Genomic DNA, 20,705 nt, shown 5'->3' with positions numbered 1-20,705 from the left:
ATCAACGATACGATGTTAGTCCCAAAATATTTGATACAGTCTCAAAAAATACGATTTTAGTCTCAAAATATTTGATGTTAGTCTCAAAGATACGATTTTGGTATCAAAGATACGATGTACAAAAGTTACGATTTTAGTCTCAAAATATTTGATGTTAATCTCAAAGATACGATTTTAGTATCAAAGATACGATTTTAGTATCAAAGATACGATTTTAGTATCAAAGATACGATGTTAGTAACAAAAGTTACGATTTTAGTCTCAAAATATTTGATGTTAATCTCAAAGATACGATTTTAGTATCAAAGTTACGATGTTAGTCCCAAAAGATACGATGTTAGTCTCAAAATACAATGTCAGTTTCCAAGATTTAATCTTCAAATAGAAAATATGACGTTACGCACTTTTCAGTCCTTTCAACCAATGGGGTTGGATGATCGAATGGCTAGCACGTCATTGAGTCAATTGGCGTGGTTTCGATTCCCCGGCTGTACGTGACAAGGAGTAGGGTCTCCTGTCCAACCTCTTCGATTTTCTCCGGGTTCTCTGGTTTTTTCCCACTTCTAAAGACTCCTACGCGCGAGCGAATTATTGAAATAAAATTGAACGTCGAGTGGACGTTAAACCTCATTTCTCTCTCTCTCTTTCTCACCTTTCAACCAATTCATTGTATTATATATAAACACATCGTGGTGTCAATTATGATAATGTATCTAAATTTTATGAATAAACATTTTACAAGGGAAAAAAAAGGGCGTTAATCTCATAAAGGTTAAATGCGATGACAACCTTAAAACACAAAATACGATAAACAACATCAATCCCAAAGGATACCTGTCTCAATAAATTATAAAACCAATAATATATGAGGTGGGTTTTGAAAACATAATCGCCATGTATTTTATTCACATATTTAGCGAACAATAAAACTCCACAGCTAATATATATCGATCCGAGTTGATTGCTAACGATGTTCTGTAAGTCACACGACAACCAAGGTGAAGAAGTATCGTGGGCTGTCCTTACTGTGCTATAAAAGACAATTCCACGCATCAACTTGACGCATTCCGTTCACAGGATAACTACAAATTTTAACCCGGTTACTATAAAATTCTATCACTGTATAGTATTTTTAGGAAACGAAATAACTTGAGAAATTAGAAGGTAAGGTCGTTTTAATTCTCTAGTTTTATTTTCTGAGACGGAATTATATTTTTCTGTACAGATTTACGGATTGTATTTTAAAAAGTTGCGTGTTTTATTCTGTTAATGTTTCTACATGTTCCGCATACAAGTTTAGTGGTGCATACACCACGCCCATTACGAAACCATAAAATACAAAAATATATAATAATTTAATACCCTTCAATTTTGTGTGAATATTTTGTAATGTTTGCTAGTCTTCTGATGGGTTGATTTATTAAATGAAAAGTCATTTTTGTAAGAGAGTTTTCTAAAATATATTTGGATAATTTTCAAAGTTGTTAATTTGTAATGACAGTGCGTTTTCATTTTTTTTTTTTAAACAAGTGTTGACGGATGCTTTAATTTGTAATGACGGTGGCCAGAAAACTATTTTTGTGCTTTTTCATTTCTTAAAAAAAAGTTCTGTATATGTCAATGTCTCATCTCGCTTTACACTGGGTTTATTAAAGTGGCTACCAAACACCCGGTGCCATTTCCACTCCACTAGCCGAATTAAAGTCTCTGGACGAGTGATTGATGAATCCTGTGTACATTACAATATCGTGGAAGTTGAATCTCTTAAAGGAAGATCAGTCCAAAAACTGGTTCAATTCCATTCAGAATTTACACAGATATGATGAGTTGAAAATGTCCTACTATTCGACATCCTCTGAAACGATGAAAACGACGGGAAATTATCAAAGATAACCGCTTGTTGTAATCTTCATCCAGGACATTGGGGGGGGGGGGATGATTAGCGCGTGTGCGCTGTATCATAAGGTCTGTCTGTTATTGTGATTGAATCAACTGGCGTGGTTTCAATTCCCCGTTTGTACGTGACAAGGAGTAGGGTCGCCAGTACAAACTCGTGGGATCTCCGGTTTCTCCGGTTTCCTCCCACTAATAAAGACCCATATGCCGCAAGTGAATTATTGAAATAAAATTGAACCATATGTTAGTCCACAAAAGACCTAGTTTATGTCGAGTGGACGTTACCTCTCCCTCTCTCTCTCTCTCTCCTCCAGGGCCATTGAGTGCATTTTATCATGGATTGAACCGTGAAATGTTTAATTGCGAACATTTTAAATATATTTGAAGAGTCCAGAGGAAGAACGATCCAAGTCACATTTTTCTATTTTCGCATAAAAGGCAAAACAGACTTTTGGACGATAATGTTTGACGCGAACAGAACAACGATTGGGTTTAATTATAACTTCAGAATTAAGGTTAAATAAAGTGTACGATGAACTTGTATTTGTCCGGGAGTCCATTTCAGAAGGGCCTTGGTTCGATGTGACTCCGGTCGTTTTTACCTTAAATAGATTGTTCCACAGAAAGCTTATACAATTTGCTACCAGATGGCGCCATTAACTGGGGTTCGTTGAAAAAGTGACTTATATCGTTCTTCCCCGGGGCTCTTCATTTTGTATAGTGACTAATATTTATGCTGGTTCGTGTCGTCTGAGAGACAGTGATATTATTTTTGCAACATGTTATCTTTCGGGGAGAGCCTCGGTGGTTCAGTAAGTAAGACGTTGACTCGCTAACCAGGAGATCCCGTGTGCGATCCCTACGTTGGCCGAGAAAGTTCATCGGAATTTTCTTGCGCGGTTCCCCCATTTCAGTGATGAAGGACAGAGTCCCTGGCAAAGTACAATGTATAGTTGTTCGGATGGGATGAAAAACCTAGATCCGGTGTACGCATATGCTCGTCTTCAATAGCGCAGTTAGGAGCAGAACAGTCGATCTTTAAACCCCATTTCATTTCATTATTCCAGAAGCGACGACGTGGCTCCCCGCATTAATCCGTTTAAATTAAGAGTGTTTTTTTTTCGTTACAAGTTAAAAGTCCGAATCGATTGTTGTGCTTATCTTATGTCGCCATATGAAGAAAATACGCATTACTTTACTTTGATCTCCTGCGCCAGCTGGATTCAATGTCATGGTCACCTTATAAATTGGCGGGGGGAAGGCTGGGAAGGGGGCGTTAATTTTCAAAGCTAAATGAGACATTTTCGTGCCAAAATTATAACATTTCGTGTAGTAATCAGGCATGTTTCTGTGTTTATCGTTCATAAACAGATGTACGTATACAGATCATGTGATCGCACACTTATCAATTAGTTGGTTGCAAATAGAATATTCAGAGAGAGAGAGAGAGAGAGAGAGAGAGAGAGAGAGGGGAGAGAGTGAGAGAGAGAGAGGGGAGAGAGAGAGAGAGAGGGAGAGAGAGAGAGAGAGAGATAGAGGGGAGAGAGAGAGAGGGGAGAGAGAGAGAGAGAGAGAGAGAGAGGGGGGGAGAGAGAGAGGGGAGAGAGAGAGAGAGGGAGAGAGAGACAGAGAGAGAGAGGGAGAGAGAGACAGAGAGAGAGAGAGGGAGAGAGAGAGAGAGAGAGAGAGAGAGACAGAGAGAGAGAGAGAGGGAGAGAGAGACAGAGAGAGAGAGAGAGAGAGAGAGAGAGAGAGAGAGAGAGAGATGGGGTTTAACGTCCACTCGACACAAACTAGGTCATTTCGGGACTAACATATCGTCCAATTTTATTTCCATAATTCGCTTGCGCGTAGGGTTCTTTAGAAGTGGGAGGAAAACGGAGGATCCGGAAATACCCACGAGTTTGGACAGTAGACAATTCAGGATAACTTCACATGTAAAAAAAGACAAAACAAACCATACAGGACACAGAGGGCGAAATGGGGTTAACGTCCACGGGACAAAGACAAAATCATTCAAGGATTAGCATGATGCAGCAATTTCATTTTAAGACTTCGCTTGCGTTTCGGGGTCTTAAGTAGTGGGAGGAAACAGGGGGACCCGGACGTAAAGCGGGAAATCGAAACCCCACCACCTGACTCAATAACAGGGGGACCCGGACGTACAAGCGGGGAATCGAAACCTCACCACCTGACTCAATAACAGACCTTGTGATCTAAAGTGCACGCGTTAAACCATTCCCCTCTTTTCACGAACGGACATACGTCATATTGTGTGATAGGACGGGAAATGCTGCCTAGACAGCGGCGCTAAGGCCTGCGGATTTCACCTAGAAACGGTTCTTGTTCGTACTAGTCCCGAAATGACCTAGTTTGTGTTGAGTGGACGTTAAACCCCATTTCTCTTTCTGTCTCTCTCTCTCTATCTTGTTAGTGCAATCGAACGTGTACACTGAATGTTTACAACCCGAAGGACTTGGTCACTGACCTAACCAGGCCCCCCGTCAAGTCTTACGTTTTAAACTAGACTGGTTCAACTTAAATCTGGGGAATTGTCCTCTTGTTTCTATAAAATTCACTCCAGACAAATTGATAAGCTTTCTCGTTTTATAAACCCAGTCAGAGCAGAAAGACGCTAAACACCATTTCATTGCAAAGTCGGGGACGGGGGGGGGGGGGGAGCTGAATAGTGAGCGCGTGTGCGTTGTATTATAAGGTCTGCCATTGAGTCAACTGGCGTGGTTTCGATTCCCCGGTTATATGTGAGAAGTAGTAGGGTCGCCTGTCCAACCTTGTGGGTTTTCTCCGGGTCCTCCGGTTTCCTCCCACTGCTAAAGACCACTACGCGCAAGCGAATTATTTAAATAAAATTGAACCATATATATATTAGTCCCGAAATTTGAGGGGACCCACGTATAAATAAATTGGTTATAAAGACTGGATGGTCTTATACCACCTCCACCACTGGCAATGTCGGAAGATATAAAGAAGTTGTGTCACATTACTGGATGGTCTAATACCACCCACACCACTGACGATATCGGAAGATATAAATATTTATAGGTGTACATTTCATGAATAATTAATTAACTTAATTAACTTCAAGGATGCGATTACGTCATATGATTCAGGTAACCTGACAGGTGACAAGGATCTCCCGCCAATAACATCGGTAATACGATGACATAATACACAGTGAATATCGTGATGAGATCTTATATTTATTAACACCACATAAATATCTTATTATTAAAAAAATATATATTGCTACTAGTATTTCATGAACTTATTAAAAATAGAATATAACTGATATTTCATCGATGTCGAGTGATGTTTGTGTGGGTGGCTGGTCCAATCAAACAGTGGAATTAAAATTAAGTTTTTAAAATTTGTAATTATCGTTGTTAAAGGACAATATTGGAGCCAGTCGTTATCACATATGTGATAGGACTGGTTAAACACGTTCCAAATATTATTTTATCACAGTGATCTTTGCTACGATAGATGCGTAATCAATGTTTCAACAATCGGAAGTGACGAACGCAAAAGGAAAATACGAGTTATCTCTATCTATAACTGACTGGAGGGACGAGTGATAACAGATACATGGAAGAATTTCTGCTCACTAATAAATCCTTCAAAGACCAAAAGTTGTTATATGAGACTGTAAGAGGATATCGGACAATTCTAAAAAGTAATTGAATGTCATTAGATATCAAATTCTTCTATCAAATTCCAACTGTCAAGAGATCTTTTACTTGTACGGCAATGTGTACGTCTATATGTCTGTTCTGCACTACCGACAGGGGAAAACCACACCGGAAAACCCCGATGATAGTAGCATGTATTCGTCGAGTTGGTAGGGGGGGGGGTGGATGGCCGAATTGGTAGCACGTGCGCGTTGTATCATAAGGTCTGTCATTGAGTGAACTAGTGTGGTTTCGATTCACCGGTTGTATGTCACAAGGAGTAAGTGGGTTTTCTCGGGGTCCTCCGGTTTCCTCCCACTGCTAAAGACTCCTACGCGCAAGAACGAATTATAGAAATAAAAATTGAACCGTTTGTTTGTCCCGAAATGACCTGGTTTGTGTCGAGTGGACGTTAAACCCTATCTCTCCCCCCCCTCTCTCTTTCTCTATCTCGTCGAGTTGGCGTACACATTATAGTTTTTGATAATATAGTCTGAGAACGAACTATTAGGTTCGCATGTCACAAAACACGTGAATACAGACGATAATCTTCTCACCTCTGTGCTCTAATCCTCGGCCTCAACAAAACAATTTCCTATACACCCACAAGTTTCCTTTCAAATTAAAAGTTTTTACAGGCAGTTAAACCTTTTAATCATCTCTTTAAAGTTGCAATTGCAAATTTTCAAGTTATATTTTTAAAATGTATTAAAATAAAGCCTTAAAATAGATGGTATCTATAAACAGTCCTAACTTGTTAAAGAATAATCCTATTAACCCTATAATTCGCTATTGCCAGCTGAGAAATTGGCAAAAATATCATTTTTAACTTCAAATTCCAACGTTGGAAAATGACTGCCCCATGTTGTCAATAGCAAAACAGGGGAGGTAATGGTGTTGTTATTTCCTGTGTCATAGATTTTTAAGGGTGGGAAATAATGCCCATGATCGTATAATAATGATTTGATAACCTATTGAGCAAATGACATAGAAATAATTATGTTTTGACTTTCTTAGAAAATTTGAAATTCTCGCTTTAAACCTTACATAGAATATAAGATAATTGAATACTGTGTCTCTTTTATGGCGTTTGGTTAATCTACGTAACGCAGATATAAATATTGTTTTTTTAAAGATTATTCTCGCGTTTTTTATGAAAAAGTACATATTAAATAGAAATAAATTTTATACTACCTGAAAGGTATTTACTTGGAATTCGTAATGAATAAATACAACTTTAGAATTGTTATCAGGAAGTTACGTCATAGATGAAAAAAAAAGATATTAGGCATCAAAAAAAAATGGTTTTTTTCAATCAATTCGAACGCGGTTTTCACCAGTTTTTAGCTGTTTGTACTTCACAAGATTTAACTTCAAACACTATGACATCTACAACACATGTGTATGGCCTAATTTTAAGCTCGAAAGTGAAAACATAGAACATTCTGAGCGTAACTTTTTTTATTTGTGAAGATTTCGACTTGAAACTTTCAGAATACATTACAAATGGGTGGATTAAGCCATAAATGTGAAGAAATGTTTTTCGATTAATTTTCCTTTGAAGACGAAGTATTTTTCTTGAGAGAGAGAGAGAGAAATGGGGTTTAACGTCCACTCAACACAAACTAGTTCATTTAGGAACTAGCACATGGTTCAATTTTATTTCAATAATTCGCTTGCGTGTAGGGGTCTTTAGCAGTGGGAGGAAACCGGAGGTTGGGCAGGCGACTCTACTCCTTGTCACGTACACCCCGCCAGTTAACTCTTCCCTTTGAAGACGATGTATTTTTCTTGTACGCAGGAATCCTTAGCAGACTACCTATATTAAAAAATGCATCTTGAAGGATATGTATCTAACCAATAGGTCACGGGTTCACCATTTAATTTTTATCTTTAATTTTATGAAGACATGGTCAACAACAAACATTACTTATTGTATACGGTTGTGATAATCTAGTATAAAAACTCCCAAACATGGCACTTTGCCAGGTCTAGTTTTTATAATTACTCTTTCAAAAAAATAATTGTACATATATAACCGACAGTCAACCCACTCAGATATTTTTTTATGGAAATGGAAATTAAATGAAATTGTATTTAACGTTCTACTGTTCTCCACCAGTCTAGATAGTGAAAATGGAGAGAGGGAGAGAGAGCGAGAGAGAGAGAGAGAGAGAGAGAGGAGATAGAGAGAAAGAGAGAGAGAGAGAGAGAGAAATGGGGTTTAACGTCCACTCGACACACACTAGGTCATTTCGGTACTAACATATAGTTCAATTTTATTTTAATAATTAGCTTGCACGTAGGGGTCTTTAGCAGTGGGAGGAAACCGGAGGACCCGGAGGAAACCCACGAGGATGGACAGGCGATCCTACTCCTTGTCACGTACAACCGGGGATTCGAAACCACGACAGTTGACACAATGACAGACCTTATGATACAGCACGCACACACTAACCATTCGGCCACCCAAATGGGGTTTAACGTCCACTCGACACACACTAGGATATTTCGGTACTAACATATAGTTCAATTTTATTTTAATAATTAGCTTGCACGTAGGGGTCTTTAGCAGTGGGAGGAAACCGAAGGACCCGGAGGAAACCCACGAGGATGGACAGGCGATCCTACTCCTTGTCACGTACAACCGGGGATTCGAAACCACGACAGTTGACACAATGACAGACCTTATGATACAGCACGCACACACTAACCATTCGGCCACCCAACCCCCCCTAGTAAAGATGTACATTACGGACTAATCAGATTTTGATTTCAACTTCCAGGAGATCTTTAACGTTTTGCTTATACATGGGATCCCTGTTTTGCGTCCCATCCGATCGACTAGACGCCTTTTGCCTCTCACGCCCTGCATTCTGAACTATTGAAACATACAGGGGCCGAGCATGGCGAAGCACAAAACATCTTGAGAATATGCCGCTATGGTAAATAAAACTCGGATCCGCGCTTGGTATCGAACACGAGTTTAACTTCGTTATAACATCGTGATTGGAGAATTGGATGATTTGAATAATCCGGAGGGTATTAAGAATTCATGTCAACTAACGACCGTCATTTAGTATTCAACTTTAATAACGAATGCTAACTTTCTTTACAGGAAAAAATAAATATTTGCATACGATAAATCTGGCCGTTTAATAGATAGATACTAATATTTGTGACTGTCGTTTGTCTGTCTGTTTGTCTGTCTGTTCGGGGTTGGCGGCTACACTAGGTCTGCCCCGAGTCTGAAATTTGGGGTATAGGGGTAGCTCGGACCGGGGAGTAACATAGGCCAGGTGGCGTTAGTCTACCACTTCCGGTTTCGGTTATGACCCCCGAGCGAAGCCGAGCATTCTTCTAGTAGATACATAAGTGTGGGAGCCGACCGGATGTGGGTGTTAAACAGGCTGTAACACTCTCAGACCGTTTAAAGAATTTTCATGTACTCCCCTAATTGCACCCCCCCCCCCTCTCCCCAAACCACGAGGATACATGCAATTTATTTTACTTTATATTGAATACCCGGATTTCAGCGTGGATTCCCCTGGTCAACTTTGCATAATAGGGGTTCTGGTAAGGATTAGTGTTCAGTCGTTCGTACGAGACAAAATTCGAACAATCTGGTTAAAACACAGATCCTATTTCGTTTCGTTTTTATTGTTCAAAATTTCGTTTTACTTGTCTTTACTACACTTGGATCTGGAAGAATTGTTATTTAACTCGTGTTCTGAATGGTGTCAGGGATACGGCGAGCTTTAGGTGTGTTTTGCACGGAACTGTGGGTAATCCACTATTAACATCAATGTTGATTGGTTAATCAAATGTCTGACGTCATAGGCTCATAAGTCTTTTGACCCCTGACGTGACCTATGGCTATAACTTGTCAGATCTTCATGTAGTGTAGGCCATCGAAAGTATAAAAAAACGAAACGAAATATAGATCTGTATTTTAATCAGATTGAAATTCGAGGTACCGTGTAGACATTGGCGTGTACGTAAAAGAACCACTGAGTGTTGGATTTCGAAAAAAGTAGGCCAGGGAGAGGGGTTTTACATAGGCTAAGCCTGTTCCCCAATCCCATCAGACATCCTGAATAAAAATATTGTTTATAAAAAAAAGAAATAAGTAGGCCGTAGCATCGCTATCCGCTCAAGATTTCAATCGTCGTACACTCCATTAGCCAAGTCTGTAGGATGTTATGTATCACTATTTTATTGATAACAGATATCAGTTTAGTAAATATATCATTCATTAACACCAGGAACAAAATATGAAACAACTACATAAATACAACAGGAACTAAACTACATCGGGAACATAAATTAAACATCAACACGGTGAATTAATATAGTAATATAGTATATGGCTACATTTCAACCATTCCAACCTTCTTTCTCGGCAGCGGCTGAATTTGGATGAGCCCATTCACCGGTCTCTGCTCCTCTCGCCCCCCTGCCCCCCCCCCCCCCCCGCTCGTCTGTCAGCAAACTCCTGGTTATATAGGGTCGGACAACAGGGAAAATGGATAAGAGTCATGATCATATATGGAATTGTCTATTCATCACGTCATGGTATGATTAACTGACCACTGCGTATTTCCGTATGTAAAGGACATATGGGATTAATTCCTGCGTAGTACTTGAATAATATTTTCAGACTTTACCAACCACCAAGAAATCTTAGATCTCAGTCTCAACTTAACTTAGTTGTGCCTACATGGAAATTGAAATCATTTGGATTCAAGTCCTTGGAAGTTACAGCTGCAATTAAGTGGAATTCACTACCCGTTTCTCTCAAATCTGCCTCGTCACTAACAATATTTAAGTCACGTTTAAAGACATACCTGTTTAATACTTCATACAGATAAACTTAGTTTTGTTAGCGCTTTGAACAGACACTTTGTTCTGGAGTTTAGCTCAAAATAAAAATCCTTATGTTTAATTAGATCACAGACAGTAGTGTCTAACAGAGTTAAAAATTTAATATCATATCTTATCAAAAACCGCCTGGGGGGAGGGGGGGGGGGGTAAGTATGGTCTATGCACCTAAATGATCGTTCAATTTGATGAAAGTTATACATCAATTTAATTTGTCACTGTTAAACCCCTTCAGTAATAAAGTTACACATCCGGCCATCATTAGTCAATATTCGATCTTAATCTTAATCAAAGAGTCTTAACAACTTTAACATTAAATTAAACAAATATATCTGTTTATCAATGTGATACGACACGTGTAATACTAAAAGGACCGGGACAATGGTGGGTGTTATGTGATCTTGGCTTCTCGCAATATGAGATCGGGTTTATTAGATTTTGGTTCTGTGAGCTATGTTTATCACAAAAGGGAAATGGACGGAAATGAACGGATGGGAATAACGAACTGACTATACGATAATTATTTTGTCTTACATTCATCAATTATACGTGGTGCCATTTCAATTACTCGCTTATAATATAATTAGGAGCCGCGGTGACTCAGCGAGTAAGACGTTGATTCGCTAACTTGGAGTTTCTTCTCGGTTGTACGTGGCCTGTCCAACCACGTTGGTCCTCCGGTTCCCCCCCCCCCCCCACTGCTAAAAATGCCTACGAGCAAGCGAATTATTGAAATAAAATTAAACCATGTGTTAGTCCCGAAATAACCCAGTTTGTGTCGAGTGGACGTTAAACCCCATAGAATGATTCCTGTATGTTCGATAGTATTTCTGCGATGTGTAAGCTCAATACTGCTTAGGAAGATCTGTACATTACTATTACACTCAAAATTATCAACTGTGATGAAATGCCCAATCTAATTAAATTACAAATCTATATTTCGGTTCGTTTTTTTATACTTTCGATGGCCTACACCAGTTGTTTTGGGAGGTTGCGTCAGTGGTCATAGAGCGGCTTTTGACCTATGACGTCAGACATTTGATTAACCAATCAGCATTAATGTTTCTAGTGGATTACCCACAGTTCCGCGCACCTCACGCCAACAGCTCGCCTAAACAGAACGTTTCATTGGCTAATCCCTCTCATCATTCAGAACACGTCAATAATAACAACTCTTCCAGATCCTAGTGTAGTAAAGGCAAGTAAAACGAAATTTTGAACTATAAAACTATAAAAAACGAAACGAAATAGGGTCTGTGTTTTAATCTGATTAATGATATGCCGTAAAAAACACTATTTTAGCGACCAATTAATCACGTCTCTTGACATCACATGCCCACCCACACACATGATATGAAATGGGGTTTAACGTCCTATTTTTCTGCACCAATCGAGCTAATAAAAACGGAGATGCGTCATACGGTAGGTTATTTTTAATTTGAACTATCAAGGGTTCTATAACGTCGTATACGAAACCTTGATATTTCATCCATCGGATCTACTGGACGCTGTTTCTTGGCAGACCATCCGCCCTGCACCACTGACAAAGGAAAACCACGCTGGAAATTCTGGATGGACTTATACGAGACGGTACTGGACGCCTTCCCTTGGCAGACCATCCGCACTGCACCACTGACAAGGGAAAACCACGCCGGAAATTCTGGATGAACTTATACGAGACGGTACTGGACGCCTTCTCTTGGCAGACCATCCGCACTGCACCACTGACAAGGGAAAACCACGCCGGAAATTCTGGATGAACTTATACGAGACGGTACTGGACGCCTTCTCTTGGCAGACCATCCGCACTGCACCACTGACAAGGGAAAACCACGCCGGAAATTCTGGATGAACTTATACGAGACGGTACTGGACGCCTTCTCTTGGCAGACCATCCGCACTGCACCACTGACAAGGGAAAACCACGCTAGAAATTCTGGATGAACTTATACGAGATGGTACTTGGCAGACCATCCGCCCTGCAACACGGACAAGAGAAAACCATACTGGAATGGAAAATCCAGAGAAACTGGAGTTTAATACACATTGTTAGTGTACGAGATGATTATATCCTAAACAAAACTTGGTTTCCATGGAAACACAAATATGATTAAAGCCATGAAATGTCTAATTAACAGAAGACATAGGTTGATATGCGAACAGAATAATATATCGTCAACGGTTTATCAAATAAGCTACGGAAACAAAATAAGGATTGAATGACGGACGAATCCTCCGTGAGTCCGTTCGGCGCGGTATAATACACACTTCGTCTCCCCTAGAGACGACATAATGATTTTATGTTTAGTCTACATGTACTAAAGCGCACATTCGATTTGATAAACGCCCATATACCATCTGGGGCCGGGGGTTGGATGGCCGAATTGTTTAGCACGTGCGCGCTGTATCATACGGTCTGTCATTGAGTCAACTGGCGTGGTTTTGATTCCGCAGTTGTACGTGACAAGGAGTAGGGTCGCATGACCAACCTCGTGGGTTTTCTCCGGGTCCTCCGGTTTCCCCCCACTGCTAAAGACCCCTACGCCCAAGCGAATTATTGAAATAAAACTGAACCATGACCTAGTTTGTGTCGAGTAGACGTTAAACCCCATTTCTCTCTCTCTCTCTCTCTCTCTCTCTCCCATCTGAGACCATCTGTGTTTCTCGTTGAGGAGATGTGGTCCCTACGCATGGCATGCTTGTTCCTTAGACATCCATTGTCCTTTAATTCCAAGATGACATCAATGACGTCATGCTCGGTTTCTGATCGACATATAGTACTACGCTACTCATTGTCTAGAGCAATAACCAAACTATGACATGTTCGAACCGTACCATTTTAAACAATCATAACTTATAGAAAATACTGTACTCAATTTTCTGGTTAATTTCAAGCCGTGGATTGTCAGTAGAGGGATTTTGAAATGAAATGAAATGGGGTTTAACGACCTACGTTTCGTCACCAACTAGACTCCTGTTCATCGATTTCCAATTGTAAAGGGGTGTGTGTGGGGTGGGGGTAGAGGGTGGAGGGTGATGGGTGGATAGACGAATAGTTAGCCCGGGCGCGGTGCATTATAAGTCACTTAGCGAGGTTTCGATTCCCCGATTGTACGTGACAAAGTTTACGGTCGCCTGTCCAACCTCGTGGGTTTTCTCCGGGTCCAACGGTTTCCTCTCACTGCTAATTATTGACATAAAATTGAACCATGTGTTAGTCCGGAAATGACCCAGTTTGTGTCGAGTGGACGTTAACCCCTCCCCCTCTCTCTCCCTCTGTCTCTTTCTCTCTCTCCAAGTTTCAATGGCTATTGTACGTGCACGTCACCCGAACAACTAAACGTCAATGAAACCACGCTTTCTGAGCCACGTGGCTCCTGGGTGACTTTGAACGTCACAGTTTGTTCTGTGTTCCTCAACTGGCATAACACAAAACCATCATGAAGCTATTTCCGGTGCTGGGCAGAAAACACCAACATTATATTTAAATGTTTTTAGTTTGAAACCTTAATTCGGTGTAGATAAGGAGGTGTGACAATTCCTCTGTCTCGTTTTCTCTGCATGGATGATCCGTTGTTCAAATGCATGTAGGTAAGGTGCGGCGATATCCCCAGTCCAATTGTCACTGGACCGGCTGTTCATATACGTGTAGATAAGGCGCGGCGACATCCCCAGTCCCCTCGTCACTGGACCGGCTGTTCAAATACGTGTAGATACAGCGCGGCGATACCTCCAGTCCCCTCGTCTCTGGATCAGCTGTTAATGGTATTTAGATTAAATCCCCGTTTCCTTGACCCTTCGTTGACTTCCCGATCATCGCTTTGTGATTGGAAGTCATTATGCAGGACATTCTTAAAGCGATTAGCAGGGATTAATGATGTACAATCAAAGGACACGTGTAGCTTACTAATTTCTCTAATCAAATCAAATGAAATAGGCTTTAACGACGTTTTCATTTTGCAACGCTTCCAAATTTATCGACGGGGTTGAGAGAGAGAGAGAGAGAGTGAGAGAGAGAGACAGAGAGAGAGAGAAATGGAGTTTAAAGTCCACTTGACACAAACCCGGTCATTTAGGGACTATACTCCTTGTCACATACAACCGTCAGTTGACTCAATCGCATACCTTACCATACAACGCGCACGCGCTAACCATTCGGCCATCCGGCCGCCGTGGCGCCCACCGAAAGAAGATCGTTGGTTTTAATTTGCCAGTCTTCATTAGCCCGGTGGGAGCAGAGCGGTAGGACGTTAAACGGCATTTCATTTCATTTCATTTTTTATGCAGCCAATCATCATTTAATGTTTAATATAAATGTTTTTTCCTTTTGTTGTGAAGTTTTCCCTAGTGTCACGGAAACGTTGTAATATAACAAACTTAAACTTTATAAAAAAATATAGCGGTATTTTCATGCAATTAAATCAAATGTCGAAGAAAGTTTTAAGAAATCTTGCGTTAAAGGAGCTAAATCGCTAATATTTTGGACCTAGAAATTGACACAAATAGGTCGCAACGGATATAATAATGTAATATGAATGTATATAAACTGATTAACATTCAATCGTTTCTGGTTTACTCTAATTTCTAATCAGTTATGTTCGGCGAAATACGCCAGAAGTCTCAATCGTCTGGTTATTCCAGCCTACACCGATAGTATTCATTGCGCATGCTCTCCAGATAAGAATGTGAGTCACCGTTTGATATGACTCGTGGAATATGTCTAGCCTCGTTCTTCGAATCCCTTGTTACAAATGGCACTGAATCGCATTATGGTACACGATTCGTGTACCAATCTTAAAATGTTTAAATATTGGATATCAGAAGCCCATCCTTTCCCGGTAAGACCACAACATTAATGTTGATTTAAATTAACAAATAATTCGTGTTTTCAATGTCGAAGACTGGATGATATAGCGCCTTTAAATTCTAACATCAATTAGTGTCTCTAATGACACCTAATCAACTTGTGGTAGTCTTGTCTCCTTTGAGAGATCATGTTCCTCGTTATTGGAAGATGTCTTCCCTTGAGAACAATCTCCTCTAGATCTCGTCAGTTCGTTTGACTTATTTTTATCTGACAATTTAACATTTAGAGAGAGAGAGATGGAGTTTAACGTCCACTCGACATAAATTAGGTCATTTCGGGACTAACACATGGCTCAATTTTATTTCAATAATTCGCTTGCGCTTAAGGGTCTTTAGCAGTGGGAGGAAACCAAAGGACCCGAAGAAAACCCACGAGGTTGGACAGGCGACTCTACTCCTTGTCACATACAACCCGGGAATCGAAACCACACCAGTTGACTCGACTCGATGACAGACCTTATGATACAGCGCTCACGCGTTAGCCAATCGACCATCCACCTCCATGACATTCAGAAAGGCCAATAAAACAAAAATATCGACTTAAAGTAACAGTGCATCTTTTCTCGCTAAAATATCAAATTTCTCTCGACTTAATCCATGCTGATAAAGTTTAATTAAGAAAACAAAATCAAAATACAAACGATAGATAATGTCCCAGTTTGCGAATAATCGGATTTTAAACAGGCCTATCAATAAATTTTCGTGAACAACAAAATGGCGACGGGCTTATTGCATAGCGAGCGACATAGAGCGATCAAATTTCAATCCCATAGATTTGTGTAAAATACTGAAAGGAATTGAACCATTATTGAACTGTTAGGGATTCATTTTTCACAATATTGTAGCGATTCCTGTTGCTTAAAATGGCGCATCGATCGGGGCGTTCATATGTTCATTAAAGGACAATATTGGTGCCAGTCATTATCACATATGTTTTCCTTTGGCGTTCGTCACTTCCGATTCAGGAAACCTGTATTACTCAGCTATCGTAGCAATGATCTCTGTGTTAAAATTATATTTGGAATGTGTTTAAGCAGCTCTATTACATATGTGATAATGACTGGCACCAAAATTGTTCTTTAATCCACAAAAAAATCAGAGCGGCGGTCACCGTGTCTGTCGTTCATATCTAAATGCATTCAGGGGGGTTGGATGGACGAATGGTTAGCACGTTCGCGCTGTCTTATAAGGTCTGACATTAAATCAGCTGGCGTGGTTTCGATTCCCCGGTTGTATGTGACAAGGAGTAGGGTCGCCTGTCCAACCTTGTGGGTTTTCTCCGTTTTCCTCCCACGACTAAAGACCCCTACGCGCAAGCGAATTATTGAAATAAAATTGAGCCATATGTTAGTTCCGAAATGACCTAGTCTGTGTCACTCTCTCTCTCTCTCTAAATTGAAAATGTTTATTTAGCTTTGATGAAAAGTGTATGAAAGGTGAAAAACGGATTGGGACCGCATTACAGAATAGTACGGCGGGTCTTGATTATTCGTACATGGACAAAGATCACCAATTATTCCTACGCCATCACGAAGTCAAGGCCAAAGTTATTTTTAGTCTTTTCCTCCCTTTCCCATTTTCCCCATTTTGCGTGACGATCTTTGTTGGAATGTGGCGTAGAATCGAAGAAAAGGGTTTGAATATACATTTTTGCCAGGTTTGAGGAGGAAGGATACGAGTTAAGAGGTTGATTAGGTTGAAATGTAGGGCGGATAGTTGCATGTTTAATGGTCTCTACTTCCAGTTTGTGTATCTCGAGTTTTATATGGTGAACCGCATATCTGTTTTTGAGCAAGAGGTTGCGACATGTTGCCCCATCTGTGGCATAAAGCGTTCAACCTCACGAAAATGTGGGGAAAAGTTAGATCTGTGTCACATTCTATGCTGGTATTCAACAGACCCTCGACAGTCGGTCAGAATTAACCGTTAGTGCTCGCTGCCTTTGACATTTACATAGATGAAAACATGGAGGGTGACATTTACTCAACAAAGAACGTCATTATCATACATAGACGGAACATGAATGGGGACTAGTTTCATTCATAAAAAAACACTACACAATGTAATGACGTAGTACGTAAGTGGCTACTTTCAATTTAACATAAACTCTACTTTCGATTAAAAATACCCTTCACGTTTCATTCTATGAATTAATGTCATTGTAATAATAGAATGTTTCCTTTTGTGTTGATAATAAATAGATTTTTATTTATGCTTTGCGAAATTTTGAAATTGAATGAATATTTAAAATAATTTGTAATACGACAATTAGGGAGAACGTTAGATCGGAGACGGTCCTGCACATATGACGTCATATGTGGTTTGTGCGTTAGGGTTAGGTTTAAGAATTTGGGGGAGAGGTTAAGTCTCCACATAAGCACTGACCTAGGATGATGAAAAATTAGAGAGATGAAATTAAGTGGGGTTTAACGTTCTGTTTTTCTGTACCGACGGGCTAATGAAGGTGGACATACCTCAAGAAGTGTGTTCTGAGGGGAATTTTAGCCAGACAGCAGCCGCGCTCCGCCCTACTCTTATTTCCAATTCCAATTGCCAAGGGATCTTTTACGTACACGACAACGCTTTATTCACCGAGTGAACACGACGGCATGAAATTATACAAGAATGAAATGAAAGGACATAATGGATTATTTCTACACAATAAGTCTGTTATTTTAAGAAAAAAAGATCGATAGTTTTCATTTGTATGGTCACTTGTTTCCGCCCACCATTTGTATGGTCATTTGTTTCCGCCCACCATTTGTATGGTCACTTGTTTCCGTCCACCATTTGTATGGTCACTTGTTTCCGTCCACCATTTGTATGGTCACTTGTTTCCGTCCACCATTTGTATGGTCATTTGTTTCCGCCCACCATTTGTATGGCCCACCATTTGTATGGTCACTTGTTTCCGCCCACCATTTTTATGGTCATTTGTTTCCGTCCATCATTTGTATGGTCACTTGTTTCCACCCACCATTTGTATGGTCACTTGTTTCCACCCACCATTTGTATGGTCACTTGTTTCCACCCACCATTTGTATGGTTACTGGTTTCCGTTAACCATTTGTATGGTCACTTGATTCCGTCCACCATTTGTATGTTGTTGTTGTTTTTTATGTCTTGTTCGTTTAGATTTCCATCTATCGGGGTTTTTGTTTAACGTTTTGCGTCCCACCCGACCGATCAGAAACACTTTCCAACCATATTATATAGATTTATGGCATCACGCAGTTGCTTGCGTTGCTACCATCATCATCACAATCCAGCAGAATGGTTTAATACGTGCGCTTTAGACCATAAGGTCTGCCATTGAGTCAAATGGCGTGGTTTTTGATTCCCAGCCTGTACGTCACAAAGAGTTGAGTTGCCTGTCCAACCTCAAGGGTTTTCTCCGAGTCCCCCGATTTCCTCCCACTGATAAAAATCCATACGCACATGCAAAGTACTGAAATAAAATTGAACCATATGTTAGTCCCGAAATGACCTAGTTTTAGTCAAAAAGCTGCACTTTATTTACATATATATAAAATTGATAAATTTACGTACATTTAGAAAAGTACAAAAAATACCCCCAACCTTACACGCACGAGATAAAATGTCATTTCTCTTCTAACATAATAAAATACCAATGGAAAAAATATTAGCTTGATAAAAGTGAACAATATTATACGAACAATGATTTCCTTTTTTCTCGAGAATAATTTCCTTTCGACTTGTCACTAAGCAAAAGAAGATGAATGAATTTCGTCATTGTGACCAGTCGGGGGTCTCTACTGCTGTCAAAAAACAATGATATTGCGGCAAAAAATGCTAAGAATCATATTTTAACAAAAAATAATCTATAGATATCGTGAGAAGATTATATTATTTTCATCTTAGCTGGGTCATTTATTTACATGTAAGTCCACAAACATTGAAGAAGGAACCCTGTTAATTAGTACTCTTTTTATTCCTCGACTATTAAAATAGATTTTTTTTAATGTGGTTATGGCGTGTAGCAAGGTTGCCTCCTATCAGCTGTATTGTTATAGTTTATGCTAACGGAAGTGCTTTGATCTAGTTGTCATAGTATCAATGTCGTGGATTATAATATATTTATTTTCGCAGAAGTCATTGATTAAAGATTATTTCATATATGGCCGCGGTCACGGAGGTTAATATTCGTCATATATTGCCGCCATTGTTTAACGCGTGCTAACTAAATCATAAGGTATAAACTAGGTCATTTCGGGACTACCATATGATTCGATTTTATTTCAATAATTCGCTTGCGCATAGGGGTTTTTAGAAGTGGGGAGGAAATAGGAGGACCCGACGAAAGCCCACGAGTTTGGACAGGCGACCCTACTCCTTGTCGCGTACAACCGCATTTGTCTAAAACTCCTCAAGACTGTGTTTTCGTGGGGGGTTGGATGGCTGAATGGTTAGCGTGCGCGCGCTGTATCATAAAGTCTGTCATTGAGTAGACTGGTGTGGTTTCGAATCCACGGTTGGACGTGACAAGGAGTAGGGTCGCCTGTCCAACCTCGTGGGTTTTCTCCGGGTCCTCCGGTTTCCTCCCACTGCTAAAGACCCCTAAGCGCAAGCGAATTATTGAAATAAAATTAAACCATATGTTAGTCCCGAAATGACATAGTTTGTGTCGAGTGGACCTTAAACCCCATCTCTCTCTCTCTCTCTCTCTCTCTCTGTGTGTTTTCGTGTCTAAAGGAGCCACGGTGGCTCAGTGAGGAAGACGTTGGCTCGCTACCCTGCAATGACCGAGAGAGTTCATCGGATTTTCCGGCGTGGTTTCCCCCTTGTCAATGATACAGGATAGTGGGCCTGGCAAGGGACGGCACATAAAACCGAGGTCTCGTGTACACGTAAAATCTATATGACGAGTAGATCAAAGCGTGACTGTCCAGGCACAATTTCCCTCATAGCACACTGTATGACGTATGCCAGTAGGAACAGAACACTAGGACGTTAAACCCCATTTCATTTCATTTTATTGTCTTGTCTCAATAGGCCTACCCACCCACCACACTGTTCGTACGAAAGCTTGTCTACATCTCGTGTGTTTGTGTTTGTGAAATAGCTGTATTTAACGTCCGCTTCCACCCAAGTGATATCTCGTCAGGCTGCTAGCGTTTCAAGTAAGAACACCCACCACACTGTTCGTACGAAACCTTGTCTACATCGCGTTCCTGACTCCGCACGTTCCCCAAGCTGCTCGTAGTTCAAGTAAGAACACCCACCACACTGTTCGTACGAAACCTTGTCTACATCGCGTTCCTGACTCCGCACGTTCCCCAAGCTGCTCGTAGTTCAAGTAAGAACACCCACCACACTGTTCGTACGAAACCTTGTCTACATCTCGTTCCTGGC

General features: G+C 40.4%; 1 long non-coding RNA gene across 1 annotated transcript in view; it reads left to right on the top strand.

Moving 5' to 3' along the window:
• Nucleotides 1-1,027: 1,027 nt before the first annotated feature.
• Nucleotides 1,028-20,705, top strand: part of LOC126822698 (uncharacterized) — a 79,867-nt gene continuing 60,189 nt past the window's right edge. The window contains exon 1 of the long non-coding RNA XR_007680937.2: nucleotides 1,028-1,164. This is a non-coding gene — a long non-coding RNA (uncharacterized LOC126822698). The remainder of the gene's footprint in view (nucleotides 1,165-20,705) is intronic.

This window comes from Patella vulgata, chromosome 5 (genome assembly GCF_932274485.2).
Source record: "Patella vulgata chromosome 5, xgPatVulg1.2, whole genome shotgun sequence".
Taxonomy (NCBI): domain Eukaryota; kingdom Metazoa; phylum Mollusca; class Gastropoda; family Patellidae; genus Patella; species Patella vulgata.
This window is presented reverse-complemented; position numbering and strand designations above follow the sequence as displayed.